Source organism: Apostichopus japonicus, chromosome 9 (assembly GCF_037975245.1).
Source record: "Apostichopus japonicus isolate 1M-3 chromosome 9, ASM3797524v1, whole genome shotgun sequence".
In the NCBI taxonomy this organism is placed as follows: Eukaryota; Metazoa; Echinodermata; class Holothuroidea; order Aspidochirotida; family Stichopodidae; genus Apostichopus; species Apostichopus japonicus.
In genome coordinates this window covers 30,872,132-30,887,367 of record NC_092569.1, presented here as the reverse complement: position 1 = coordinate 30,887,367, position 15,236 = coordinate 30,872,132, and the positions used below count along the sequence as shown (strand labels likewise).

At 35.2% G+C, this 15,236-nt stretch overlaps 1 long non-coding RNA gene across 1 annotated transcript in view; it reads right to left on the bottom strand.

Annotated features, from left to right (window-relative positions):
* Positions 1-1,821: 1,821 nt before the first annotated feature.
* LOC139973422 (uncharacterized) overlaps positions 1,822-15,236 on the bottom strand; it is a 25,321-nt gene continuing 11,906 nt past the window's right edge. The window contains exon 3 of the long non-coding RNA XR_011795208.1: positions 1,822-2,920. This is a non-coding gene — a long non-coding RNA (uncharacterized lncRNA). The remainder of the gene's footprint in view (positions 2,921-15,236) is intronic.

The following is a 15,236-nucleotide window of genomic DNA, read 5'->3' as shown; positions in this document are numbered from 1 at the left end:
AATAATTATCCAAAACATATTTTATTGTAGAAGATTCTGAATTATGTGAAGATGATCTTTCCCTGTATGAATGTAAACAAGCCCTTTTCTCGATGGTATATGCAACGTCCCACGCTCTGATGGTCTATGTGTTAACTTTCATAAGAATTTTTGGCCAGTGATTGGTCAAACTTTGTTAGACGCATTAAACCATAGTTACCTTAATGGTACTTTGTCGAAGGAACAGTCAAGAGGTACTATACATCTTAATATAAAAGAAATAAAGGAAATAATCCTACAGAAATTACCGTCCTATCGCATTACTGAATACCGATTACAAAATAGTTGCTAAGGTCCTTGCGTCACGACATAAACTAGTTATTCCTAAAGTAACTGGTCTTCAGAAAAGCGGTGTCATTAAAGTAAAATGCATTGGCGAAAATTTGTTTAGATTTGTTTAGATCTGATTAATTATACTTCTGAACAAAATGTACCAGGTTTCATTTTTATAGTTGACTTTGGGCACGCTCTTGACAGATTGGAGTGGAACTTTATTCATTCTACTCTCACTTTCTTTAATTTCGGCAATAGCTTTAAAAGGTGGATTCATGTTCTCTTTAACAACAGTAGCTTTTGCATTTGTAGCAATAGTTATACTGCAGTTTTCTTTTCAATTAATAGAGTTGTTACACAAGACTGCTACTTAAGCTTGCATTTTTTTTACTCTGTGTGCAGAAATTCTAGCCTTGACAATTCATTGTAATACAATTCTAAGGGGACTTCATTTCACAGGGAATGAAACAATGTTGCTTCAATACGCGGATGAAGCTGTCTTTTTCATTTATCATAACAGACATTCTCTTAAAGAGGCCATGAAATGTAAAATCCAAAAGCGATTTTAAAACAAGACAACGATGACGTCATATTAGGAACACAAATGCCAAGCCAAAGCAAGTACCGGATGCGCAACGATCATACCGCCACACATAATCGAACATCTACACTGAAAGAACAACCACTGTATTAGGCTATATTGTTATAAATTTGAAGTTTGTTTTTACATGTTGTAATATATCCGAGATAAATGGTCAGTTGTGTTGCTAGGGGCTGCAGTAATGTCATTACCCATGTAATTAGCCTTCATCGATGGCCGAAGGACGAAAATAACACGGCGATTATGACCAAGTTAGTGCAGAACAGCAGCGCCGATTCACTTGGCCTGACCAGTGTACAGCTCCGTATGTAGCGAACACTTCACGGAAGCAGACTATGATCCTTCCTTTCTTATGAAATAAAACAATTGGGCTTTAACGGGTCGACATAAACGAGTCGTTCTCCTGTAAAATAACCGACATTAAAAACTCCGAAGACCAGATCGGTGAAAAGAAAACCTCCAGTGGTACAAGTGATTAACCCATGGAGGAAGCGCGGCCTAGCACAAGTACTAGTAGCACTAGTATTAGCGTTACTACACTGAAGTCGCAGTAGACAAAGAGTTTTTGCTGTACCATCTAAATTAACACCCCCTCATTGCCCTATTGTGTAGTAATAAGCTACAAGGTTAGCTTCAGAAGGGCTAGGTTACATCTTCTTGTGAAAAAGCTCAGTGCCTCAATGTATTTCTGGAATATGCTGGGTCAGTTAGTTATGGCAATAATATTTCTTATTTGTATTCCATTAAAACCATTTTTTTGTTGGGCAGGGAGTTTAGGTGATAGTGATGGGTCGAAATAAGTATTATAAAAGACTATATTCCAAAGGGTGTACACATATTACAGAGATTTATTTTTAAACAGTCACAGAGCCAACAATTCACACAACGTAGTTCAAATCTTGAATCATTGAACACATTTTATTCATTATCAGTTCTATACAGTCATTCTGTTCAATCTGAACAAGCCTGTGACTTTTCCAACATTAATAACAATCGTTGTATATAAGACATAAAAATAAAACTGTACTTTCCATAGACAATATCATTCTTAAATTACACTAATGTCATTTGTGACATCGAAGGAGGTTTCAGAGAAAACAACTTACATGAAACTGTTGGTTTTAAGCCTACAAAACAGATGTATGTCCATTGTCGTCAATCGTCGTTGTGACAATTATTTAGAATAAACCAGAAACAAATAGCATAAAGGGTAATTTAAACCAAAAAACCACTGCACAACGCCACTCACATCCCAAAATGTAGCCCACACACGACCACACGTACAACACTCACGCGCAACATGAAACACAACATCACATGCATTAAAATAATCGGATACCATTTAAAGGTTTTACTGCTTAGCTTCTGAAAAGAGATTGTTAAACAAATCCCTGCTGTTGAAGAAAAAAAGTCTAAACATTCAAGAGTTCTTCCGCCTCCATTGGTCTTTATTATGACATTCTATCAAATATCATTGGCGATATGGATATTTTGGATTCCAGATTAAAGGTACTAGGCAAACATGTCTGGGAGGTAAATGCTACTATAAAGGTCAATCCCCGATCACTTTTGCACATATTACATAACATCACGGTCACGCCGCTACATGTGTCCATGGAGGTAACATCTGTTTTACCTCCATGATGTGTCCAAATGCTTCAAAACATGCCTTTTCTTTTCATTGTTGGTGTTGGGTCTGGAAAATAACCATTTCATCCTTAATAAAGTCTTGAATATCAATACATCAACACTGAGGGAAACTTGGCGGATTGATAATCTTACACAATCGTAGAATAGAACAAGTGCTTCTGGAGGGATTTCTCAACCAAGGCTTCCTATACAACTGAGTTTTCTCCTGGCAACTTTAATCCAGTGTACTGACCATTGGCCAGAAACTCACTTCTGATCCTTTGGACTGCACATGATGGTAGCACAACCCTGACGTGTCTTGCTAGGAGCCCCCAACACCATTGAACCTGTTGACGGTAGGCTTTGTATCTGTACTGCCTACAAAAAACATAAATATAAGTTCAAATTTATTAATGTGGGCCCATGATATCAACATTAACAAGCAGTGATGTAATCTACAGTTATGGTTACATTTGTTGTGAATTTACACTTTCATGTTTCATGAAACCTTCTTTAGTTTCTTTGATTTTCAAAACTAGATTTGTAAGGATTATATGGTTGTAAGTCATAGTAACACAATCGCACAATACGGTTTATCCAGTTCTTCGAATTCCAACGACACATGTACAGAATGAACCAGATTTAAAAAAAAAAACAAATCTACGTTACAAACTTCTTATCATGTTGTATGTTCCTTGCAATATTTCCCAACGGTTTTCTTCTTCAATATGTTTTGACTCGTTAACGGACTCGAACTAATACTGTTCCATGCCTAACAGTAACACCTCAGGTCCACCCTCAACGTTCTGTTCAATGTGGGCATGATAATTGCCCTCACTCTCTGCTTCGAATATGAGAACGGGCACTGTACCTCTAGCCCAAGTTCACTGCCTGGTGAAGAACCACTATCACTTAAAAGTTCGATTGCCGCATTTGGTTCTAAATCTGCCATTCCACGGGAAATTTAGATTTGATTTCTTGTTATCGATTTTGTTGGGTATTTATGTACACTTGTCGTATATGTAAGCACGTGTATATATGTTCGGAGAAAACAGCGAGAGCAAATCGTGTTCCTAACATGACGTCACATGACGTCATGAGATTTTGAAAGTTTTGGGCAATCGATCTATTCAAACCCCGGAGAGGGTAGATTAATTCTCAACTTTCGACTAAACAAATCAAGTTTTTAACTAACACAACGGTTGATATATGTTCTAAAGAACATGCTTAGATGATTCCCCAATTTATAGGAAGTTCATATTTTCGTGTCATGGCCACTTTAAGAAATTTTTCGTGTTCTTAATAACTTCAAGCTCTCGTCTGGTCTTGCCGTAGACTTGGGCAAGTCTTATCTGTTTCCGTTGGGTCTTTTGTTCGCTGTAGTCCAGTGTTTATTAATTATTTCGGTATTAAACCTCCTCAAGGTCCAGTAAATGTCTTATGCATTGTCTTCACTAATAACGGCGACGAACTTCTTTTTGGGGACTGCTACGTAATTGCAAATTTATCCTTAATTTCGAAATGAGTTTCTTTAATAAGCTATTCTTTCTCTCCAAACAAGATATCTTTTTTACGGTTTTGGCAACGCTTACTGTCACCCCTTGCAACTTTTCAATTATCCACATGAAGTCTACTATTTTCGTATGCAAGACAAGTAACACCGAGCCAAACATTAATGATTTCTTTTATGAATTTAAATTTGCTTTGAGCGTTGAAAAGCAGCCCCGAAAAAAGGGAATTTTTCGGAGCTTTGAATTGCCTTCTCCTTTTGTCCAAACTTGTCTACGTAAATTTTTCTCATTTAGCTGCGTATTGCAAATGGATTCTTTTGCTGTCTACTTACCTTAACTGATAATTAACTGCAGATGCTTGAATATGTAACAGACCATACAATATTTGTTGTTGCAATTTATCATATTAATGGGTACCATGTTGACTGACCGTGAATACACATGGAGGGAAAAAAATTGCAACAAGGCTCCAATACCCACGTAGTTCACTGACAGTAATCCACCCACTCTATCCTGAAACTAGACCAGTGAAAATATGACTAGAATGTTTTTGGTCCTAAAATATCATTATTGTGGTCATTTATGGATGGAAATACTAGAACGGAAAGAGAATGCAATTAGTAATAGCCAAATGGACTTGACATATTGTCCTTCTCAATGCTGTCACATTATTGTTGATTTTTGTTGAACTAATTGCTCTCATTCAAAATGGTTTTAGGTAATTCATATACTTGCTTGATGTTTTAATACTATTTATACCTTAAAAGGCTGAGAATTATCTGACAGATTCACATTTACACTGGTCGTATTTCCATATCAATGAATTAGCTGCTGAATCTAAATTTCTGGGTATATTTGTAGCATTTTACCAGAGCCATTTTCAATACCCCTTATCCTTCACTCATTAGCACACGAGAGAAAGTTTATAACGTGTCATCGTTGCCGATGTGTGCTAATTGCTTAGCGTGACCAAAGGGAAATTTCCGCTTGGTCGAGGTCTGACAGAGGTCAATACTGCCCATTTACTGGTTGCCTTTCATATCCACCTCCTCGATTTGCATACTTATGTAATCAATGTGCAATTACGTAATCGATTTATACTTGCGTATTTTGTGCGGTGCACATGCTTCATTCCTCTCCTGGCTCAGAGAGGCGTCGCATGTGTTCTTATAGCACTGTTCCTTAGTATAAAGCCGCCGTTAACCCCAGAAAGCCGCCGTTATTCCCTGTAAACCCCTGTACACCGCAGTTTGTCGTGCTGTTGGTTTTGCCCGGTAACGATTGTAAGTTAATTATCAAGAATGTAATTGTCGCCAATCTTTCTCTATGTCTTGTTTCATGTTGCCAAATGTTATTTGTTATTTGTTATACTTCTTCCTTTTGTGCGTTGTTTTATAAGGAGAAACATAATGCATTATTATGTTATTATTGATTTGTTCAATTCATGTGTTTATTTCACCAATGTTTGTATATTGATGTTTGGATATCTTTACTTTCTAGTTTTCACCGTGGTCCTGTTCAAACCACGCGTGTGAATAAATAGGCTAAAACATACAACCACCTTGTTCAGCTTCATTGAGCGTCGTCTCGGTGACATGATGTATATATATATATATATATATATATATATATATATATATATATATATATATATATATATATATATATATATATATATATATATATATATATATATATATATATATATATATATATATATATGTATATGTATATGTATATGTATATATATATATATATATATATATATATAATATGTATATATATATATATATATATATATATATATATATATATATATATATATATATATATATATACATATACATATACATATATTTATATATATATATATATATATTTATATATATATATATATATATACATATATATATATATATATGTATATATATATATATATGTATATATATATATATATATATACATATATATATATATATATATATATATATATATATATATATATATATATATATATATATATATATAACATTGCATAACTCAAATTTATAATCATTTATTTATAATGGAGCATAAATTGTAATATTATTGTCAGCGTACAGGTTTTCTCCAAACATGGTTCTGATGTAGAAATATTCCGTCTCTCGTTATTTCAAAAGATAGGAAAGCAATTATGTAGTGTATTTCTACTCAAATTTCGCTGTTATCCTATATGGAATATTATATGAAATCTTGCTAGATTGAAAAATTGCAGTCAATCAATAAATCAATTTATTGCTAATATACGTGCTGATATAGATACAGTGCGATGTTGAGTGGCGGTGAAAAGGAGGGGCGGGGGTAGGGTAGAAAACAAATATGTTTTTTCTTTTTCAACAAGGGGCACATTTTAAGTAAAATATACTTTTGTAAGTTTTCACTGTTCAATTACAAAATGGTAAGGAATTAAGCCTTCCTTTATTACCAAAAACTGGAGCGCGCAATTCTCATTCACGAGAAAAGACACTTTTGTGTGTGCGGAGTAGTGGGGAGTAGTGGGAAGGGAGGGGGTGGGCTTAGGAGGAGGTACGTTGCCATGTATCCTCTGGTTCGGCCGCCCCTGGTGAGGTTAAACAGGGAAAGAAGATAATTACAACAATCTGGAGTGGATAAGGACTATCTCGTGGTAATAAACTACTCCAATTTACAGAAGGTGTAAAAACGCGTGGAATCGTTTTTCTCTGACAAAGTGGTTTTTATTTTCCCACCACGATGTACTTCTTGGAGCCTGCAAAGTTTTATGTTGCATAAATGTTACCTAGATTTTGAGTTGGTGGGTTTTATGTTGCATTAAAGTTACCTAGATTTTGATTTGGGGGTTTCTTAAGGCTACAACTGTTCAGAATTATTTTAAATATAATGAGTTAGATTGTCTGCCTGTCCGGCATATCCCTTTCATTAGTGCTAAACGCATACACACATTTACTTATATAGAGATGAGCTTATGCTACACATATATTTAATGGTATGGAAAAATAAGTTAAGTGCTAACAGAGGAATTGCTAGGTAGAAAGCATGACCGAACTCTACTTCAGATATATTATTACGATATTTTGATCGATGGTTAAAAATTTATGGTTACATTTAAGCACAAAAGTTTGCGTCAAAACACTTAATTGAGTATTATTTGGCGAGATCGACCCATTAAATGACTTGTTAGTGACATTATCTGTTCATAATTACGTTAGAATTTATACACTGTCTTTATTTCTTAGACTATAGAGGCTCAAACTTGTTATTGTGATTTCAGAACGACAGTTTTTTTTTGTTTTTTTTAAGAGCTACTCTGAAATAGCGAGAAACTTTGACCATACATGGTTATGGATCTTCCAAACCCGACCATTTGTATCGTATGTGGGTTGTAATGGTACATTATTTCAGTGTAAATGTCCCAGTATGAGTTTACACCAGCCTAAGCTGCTTAACTGACCGATCTGTTGTGAATAAACATCAGCCCTCTATATATCTGTCAATGTCGGGAATGGATAGTTACACTATAAAAACCACTGCAGTATGAAGTAAAGGGTGAGTCGTATGAGAGATAACTGTAATTAAGAAAAACTGAAGAAGATATAAACATACATGGACTGTATATTCACTACTATATCACTCCTGCTCACAGCTCCGTAGATACAAAGGTTAATAATGCCACCAATGCTTGCAAGTAGTGTGAATGTGATTAAGAATGCTTTGGACAAGCACTTTAAGCATTGTAGTCGGGTCCGAGTGTTTGTGTCTTCAGTTTTTTCCGGGTCTTTGATGTGGACTTGAGTGTCCCTCCTGATCCTTTTTTTCTACTAAACTAAACCAAATAAATACACGTGATACGAGTAAACCACAATGCTTCAAGCGTTTGCGCATTGGAATTGATTAAATTATACCTGCCATGAACCACAGACACCCCTCCCTATCGATGTGTTAAATACACGTTGTATATAATTAATATTACTTCATGATAAAAAAAAATCCATATCGCTGGGAGAGCATGTGCTATTTAAACTAGTACACGTCTATGGCTATAAACTAAATATCGTATACTCTCCTGTAAAGTGTATTATCACCGATGACACGTTTGGTTAACTTTACTATCGATTTATAAGCATGTCGTTATATTTGCATATATGCACACTGAGTGCTTCTGTATCCCTTCTTCGATAAAGTTTGGTATTAAGAACATGCGGGTTGTGCAAAGTACCGAGTGGAAACTACATTAACACGCAGTTACCAAGTTGAAAGTTCATTCGTTGATTTTTAAAACATTTATATAAATACATGCCTCTTTTTTACACAACCCTCTGACTAAGATATCGAAAATCACTATTTTACGAAACCAGAATAATTCAGACAGTGCACAAGAAATGATAGAGATGTCTTTAAGATAACGAAAGCATTCTTTCCAAAGCTTTTTTTTTTTGCTAACGAAAGATAACATCATTGAATACCGCCTTGGAATAACTCATTGAATCAAACTTTCAATACAACAGTGTGCATTTGTCTGTTCTTTACCTGTGTTTTACTTATTCCTCATGTACCTTCATAACAGTAACTACAAAAGTGGCGTATGCAACCCTTGAAAGCAACAATAGTAAGATCTTTATTTACTTATAGTTGGCTGACTATATACTAGACAATTAACATGTTTATTCATTTTTATTGCCTATCTTTCGTGGAAGTAGTTATGTCGTGTGATAGTAATGGAACTTATGGAACGCCGATACTGCAGAGAAACTTAACAAATAATACAAAATAACAAATTAATTTAACATACTGTCAGTAATTAAGCTTGTACAATCTTGTGTTGTGTACAAGGGTTGGGCATGAGACAAGCAGTATAAACCCATAGAATATATTAATAATTTATTTTAGAACGTTATTACCAATTTGTTATATACATAGTTACATATCGTTTCTCATATTTATTTTGATTCATTGAAAAACACATTTGTAAACTTTCATTTGAGAAATAAAAAAATGGTAGGACGTGTTAGATATGTCGACATTCATAAGCTACTCTTTAAGAAAAACATAAACCAAGAAACCAAAACAACTTCGCCGAAACGGGAGAAAATGTATGAAGTGCACAAAAGAAATGTTTATAACAATCTAGATAATGTAAACTTATTGAATTATGATTAAGTTAATATTGACGGATCTTGCTAAAATATTGCTGGATAAACGTTTCAATAAAAGCTCTTCAATTCCATTACTTCATATCGTATGCGATGAAAAGGTTCCCCTCCGATACATATACCATCCGGAAGTAATAGAGGGCGCTCTTACAATTCAACACGAGCGCAAACAACGAACCCAAACTGCCAGTCAGTCATTATGGAGACCATTTTTTTTAAAATTTTCATTTCTTCTCTGTTTTGATATTGAAATGCACTTTACCAAGTGGAATCTTTAGTAAATATCGCAGTTTCCTCTAGTAACCCCCCTCCCTCCGTTTAACGATGTTGTTTCCTCTCATAAATTACTTTCCATGGCAGGGGGAAGGTAGGCGTTGGAGTACCAGGATGGTCCAGCATGTAATTATAGACGTATCATTAAGAAATAAATAATAAAATAAATGATAGTTTAATTGTAAGGTTCAGATTAAAAAAGAACGGATAACATTAAATACAAAAACTTTGCTTCCAGTTAATTTTGGATTTTGTATCACTAAGAGGGACATATTAATGTATCACGTGAGTTATAACTTTTTGTACTGTATGGCGTTTAGGCAATGAACACTTTTTCAAGGTAATTGAGCTCTTTTTTCGAATACTGTGAACATCTCTTATTTTCTTTTTGGTATCGAAGTCTAAGATTAAATGTAAATTTACAATAAACAGGAAGCAAGTTAAAACATTTGAGTCCACACGCCCTCATTCCTAATTCGGAAGCTCGGAAGGAAATTTTGAAAGTTCTTGATTGTATTTCGACTGACGCATGACTGTCATACATGGATAATATCGCAAATGGTCGTATCCGGTCGGTATATTCTACTATTAAGAGAGGGGTGTATATCATATGTGTACAATCTAAACAGTTGTTGTTTCGTCGTTCTCAAATTATTAAACGATACTTCACATGCCGACCTTTAACCATTGTTAAACTCGAAGCGAACCTATTATCTAATGGTATAGTCCAAATTAAATACACCGGAAAGGAGTGGAACTTGATTCAACTACTCCTCAATTGAAATCACTGTTCATTGATGATATAATCATCCCTTCATAAAAAAGATTCGAATTTTCCACCACAAGGCTACCATCACTTCAGCAAAAGAATAACAAAATAAAATAAGTGGCTGGTGTTTAACCCAACTATGATATCACAGATGTTTGCGCCCTCAAGGAGGGTGATAAGTCTAAGCCCTGTAATTATAGGCCCGTTAGTCTCACTAGTGTTGTTTGTCTATTGTTAAAAAGTCTATGGTCTATCACTTTAGCAGTCAGTTTTTGTTCAGAAAGTCTCAACACGGCTTTTGTCCAAAAAAGGTCTTGTCTCACTAATATCCTTGAGTTATGGAAGATGTAACAAGCTCAGTAAATAGGCAGAAGTCTGTAGATGTTGTGTTCCTGGATATCCAGAAGGCTTTGATAAAGTGCCCCACCAGCGTCTTCTACTTAGGTTGAAGAGTATAGGTGTCAATGGCAATTTACTGTCTTGGATCGAGAATTGGCTTGGTAATAGGAAACAGAGGGTGGTAATTAAAGGCTGTGCTTCTTCTTGGCAGGATGTTACTAGTGGGGTTCCACAAGGGTCTGTTTTGGGTACCTTGTTGTTTGTTGCCTATATAAATGACATTGACGGAGATATTTTTGCACAGCTAAGAAGTTTGCTGATGACACCAAATTGTATTCTGAGGTCTCTTCCAAAAGCGATTCTGAGAAGTTTCAAACGGATTTGGATAATGTTTTTTCCTGGTCTCAGGGATGGCACATGCCTTTTAATATTGACAAATGCGAGGTAATACACATAGGTAGTAGTAACCAAAAGTATACCTACAATCTTAATGGTGTGGAGTTACAGAAGTTCTTTGTTGAAAGAGACCTAGGTATCTACATTGACTCATCTCTGCAACCTTCTAAACATTGTCTTGAAGCTGCTAAAAGAGGTAATAGGGTTTTAGGTATGATCAACAGGAACTTCAGTTTTCTGAAAGAGGACATAGTAGTTAGGCTTTATAAGCAATTGGTTAGGCCTCATCTGGAGTATGCTGTGCAAGCTTGGAACCCATATTTTGCTAAGATTAAGGAAGTACTTGTAAAGGTCCAGAGGAGGGCTACTAGGATGATTAGTTCCTTAAAGAGTGTTCCTTAGTATAGGCGGTTACAGCTGTTGAATCTCACCACACTGGAGCTTAGGAGGTTACGTGGGGACTCGATTCAGGTTTTCAAGATTGTGTATGGTTTTGAAAATTGATCCTTTACGACTTGTTCATGTTTGCTAATAGTAGTTGTACCAGAGGTCATTGTCTTAAACTCCAAAATTCACAAAGTAGGATTAATATTCGGCATAACTTTCTAATAGGGTTGTGAATGAGTGGACCGGTTTGCCTGAGAAAGTTGTACTTGCAAGTAGTGTCAATGGGTTTAAGAATGCTTTGGACAAGCACTTTAAACATTGTAATCGGGTCTGAGTGTTTGTGTCATCAGTTTTTTACTCTCCTATAGGGTCCTTGATGGGGACTTTGGTGTCCCTCCTCATCCTTTTTTCTAATAATCTAAACTTAACTAAACTAAACTAAACTTTACAAAATAAAGTGAATATTAAAACAACAATATCTTAAATCTCATTAACGGAACAAGATGTGAGGCCGAGAGCTGGAACAATGTGCTTCGTTTCACAAACACTACATTATTTGATTTGATTTGATTTATTTGTTTTTCACGTGTAAATTTACAGTGTGAAGGAAGTCTTCCAAAAAGCATACAACAGCTTAACAAAGTAGAAGACTCCCTGTATAAAGAAAAGAAGAAAAGTATTTACATACCATTCCAAATAGAATAATTCGACAATCAATGAATACTATATGATGATAATATTTACAATAATAATTTGTTATCGTGCCAATGAATGGATGACTTATTAATAACTGGATATTACGTCTTTAGTTAGATGCTTTTTGAATATTTTACTGGATACTTTGGTTTTGAAACTCTCTGTTATGCAATTCCATGTCTTTATTGCACGATTTCTAAGACGGAGCCTCCCAATTGATGTTTTATAAGGAAAGTAATGTGCATTATCAGCATTCCGTGTGTTGTACCCTGGTAGAAATTCCAGTACAACCCAGTTAAAAAATCAACGAGGTTCTACTAGGGCCTGCTATGTTTAACTGGTTTTTTAACTGTGTTTAACTGGGTCTTACTGGGTTCCAACTGGGCTATGCTGTACATGAGCTAGGTTCAACTGGGTTTACACGATGTTCAATTGGTTTGTTCAGGCCCAACTGAGTTTGAACTATGTTTGAACTGATCCAGTTGGGTTTCAACTAGGTTTCACTGGGTTTTGCCCTAGCCCAACTGGGTTTGAACTATGTTGACTGGTGAACTTGCCCTGTTGGGTTGAACTAGGTTTCAACAGGTTTTGCCCCGGCCCAACTGGGTTTGGACTATTGGGTGGTGAACTGACCCAGCTGGGGTTTAACTAGGTTTCACTGGTTTGCACAAGCCCAACTGGGTTTGAGATATGTTTACTGTTGAACTTGCCCTGTTGGGGTTGAACTATAGGTTTCACACTGGCCCAACTGGGTTTGGACTATGTTTACTGCTTTTATTTTAGGCGTAATTATCATGAATATTTTAGTGTAAGTTCGTAAGCAGTTACCGTATAGTAATATATTGAAAATGCTAAATTAGACAACTTATGAGGGGTCTAAAATAAATCTTTGTCATATTTATCACAGATATGATTAAACGATTACATTTTTGTACCGCAATGTTTAAAATATGAAATATTTATTATATAATAAATTTTAAAAAAATATGTTATAATTTGTTCGTCGATTTGAACAATTGGTAGGCAAAATGCCTTCCTAGTGCACAATAGTATGATCCGACCAAATTTGAACTTTAACATTTTTACCTTGTGTTAGCGCAAAATTTATAAATTTCGAATCCGCAAACCACATACGCCAACAGAAGCTTCGCAGAATAATCGCATTTGTAACCGATTTAGCCAACAATTTTAAATTATTACCGCGGCTAAGTTCCCTCCTTTGTGATCTTGCAGTATCTTAATATTATTGACACATACTTGTAATATTATAATTGATTGTAAACGTGCTCTTCATCATAAATATTTGAATTCAACAGAAACTTTATAGGCCTATATAGGCTAGTGACTTAGGACTATAGTATAGGCTAGGCCTAACAAACCGGTTCCCTACTAGGTATACCACATGGTAAAATTACTAACGTTAGACATAACCTAACGTTAGAGTTGCCTAGCTTATAAGGGCCTAACCTAGTTATACTCAAGTTAACACCTATATTTAGCCGCATGATTTAAGGAAAGTTATTGTCAACTAGCAAACATACAATAGCAATTTTCAAAATTTACGCAATTGCCTTGATTCTTGTTTCAAACATGAAGTGTCCTATTGGCATAATAACATACTTTGCAAAAGTCATTAGCCTAGTGAAGTGTACAGCATACACTTATATGCTACAAATGTGAGGATGCCCTACACTGAACATTATGAGCATATGATCAAACTATCAATCTAATTTCAAGTGAGGCTCCATTTGTACAGTGTAAGATGGTCAGCTCTTACATCAAGTTTTGTTCTGTACCATAGTTTTACTTGTTTATTAGTGCGCCGTGCGGTGCTCACTGTACAGAGGCTATACATTTGTATGTTGTCTTCTGGCAGCAAAGAGGTTGATTAACAACTTTCTCTCGTCTGGGTTGCTAGGCAGCTATCTTGCTCTTCCTGGAAATTAACCATCACAGGAAATGGGGTTTGTGCCTATATATTTTAGGAACAAAGGAGTTTTGTGAGGGTACAGGGTATAGGGATTTGGCAATTGGCTATGAGTATCTGAGCAAGGCAGTTTTAAAAGAAGAGAAAGATAGTTCAATGGCTGGATAGTTTGTTTTAAACCTTAATTTACATAGTTCAAGTTACTGTACATAGACCTTATTATTGTATGGAAGTTGTGATATTCAACTGCCAGTCTGAGACACTATTTATATAGGATTCTATTAACTATAAAGGATATTGTTTTACAATAAAAGATATATTCCAGGACACCGTCACTTATAAAGGACATTATTTTATTACAAAGGATATTGACATTATTTTAGTGAAAGGATACCCTGGAACACTATTTCATATAAATTAAAGGATACTTTTTTGCTGGGATCGGATATTCATAATACCATTTATTGGGTTCAACTATACTGATGTCGTAGAATATCTGATGTAGTGGAAGGTCTGAGGTCGTGAAATACATAATGTCACCAGCAGGCCAACTCACCAGAACAGACTTTTTAATTAAGTGTATTTCTTTTTATTTTGGGTGCGCACCTCACGACTGTAAGTTGTTTCATTTAATTTTTTGACTGGGCCCAGATCAGCTGTACATTGTTTGTTATTCATAATTATAATTTCTTTTGATCCAATCCAGTTGACTTCTTCATTTTTATATGTATCTTGCTCTGTGTTAGGTCATCACACCAAACCCAGAGTTCTCTGATCGAGAACAAACATTTATTTTCAGTGGCTAACACCCTTAATACTTACAGTATAGATCTACTGTTAAAAAATGAACACTTCTTACAGTGTGGTGTTATATAAGTGTAGAGAACATCAGTTGAGAATCCCAGTTCAAACTATTTAAAAATATAAGAAGTAAAAAAAATAGTTCACCCAGTTTAATCCAGCAAAATATATTTGCCCAGTTGAATCCCAGTAAAACATAGTTGACCCAGTAAAACATAGTTGACCCAGTAAAATATAGTTTGACCCAGTAAAACATAGTTGATCCAGTTGGACCCAGTAAAATATAGTTGAACCAGTTGGACCCAGTAAAACAAAGTTGAACCAGTTGGACCCTGTAAAACATAGTTGAACCAGTTGGGAACCCCAGTTCACCCAGTTCGACCTAGTTCAAATTTGGGCCAATTTCCGTATAGAAAATTCCAATTGA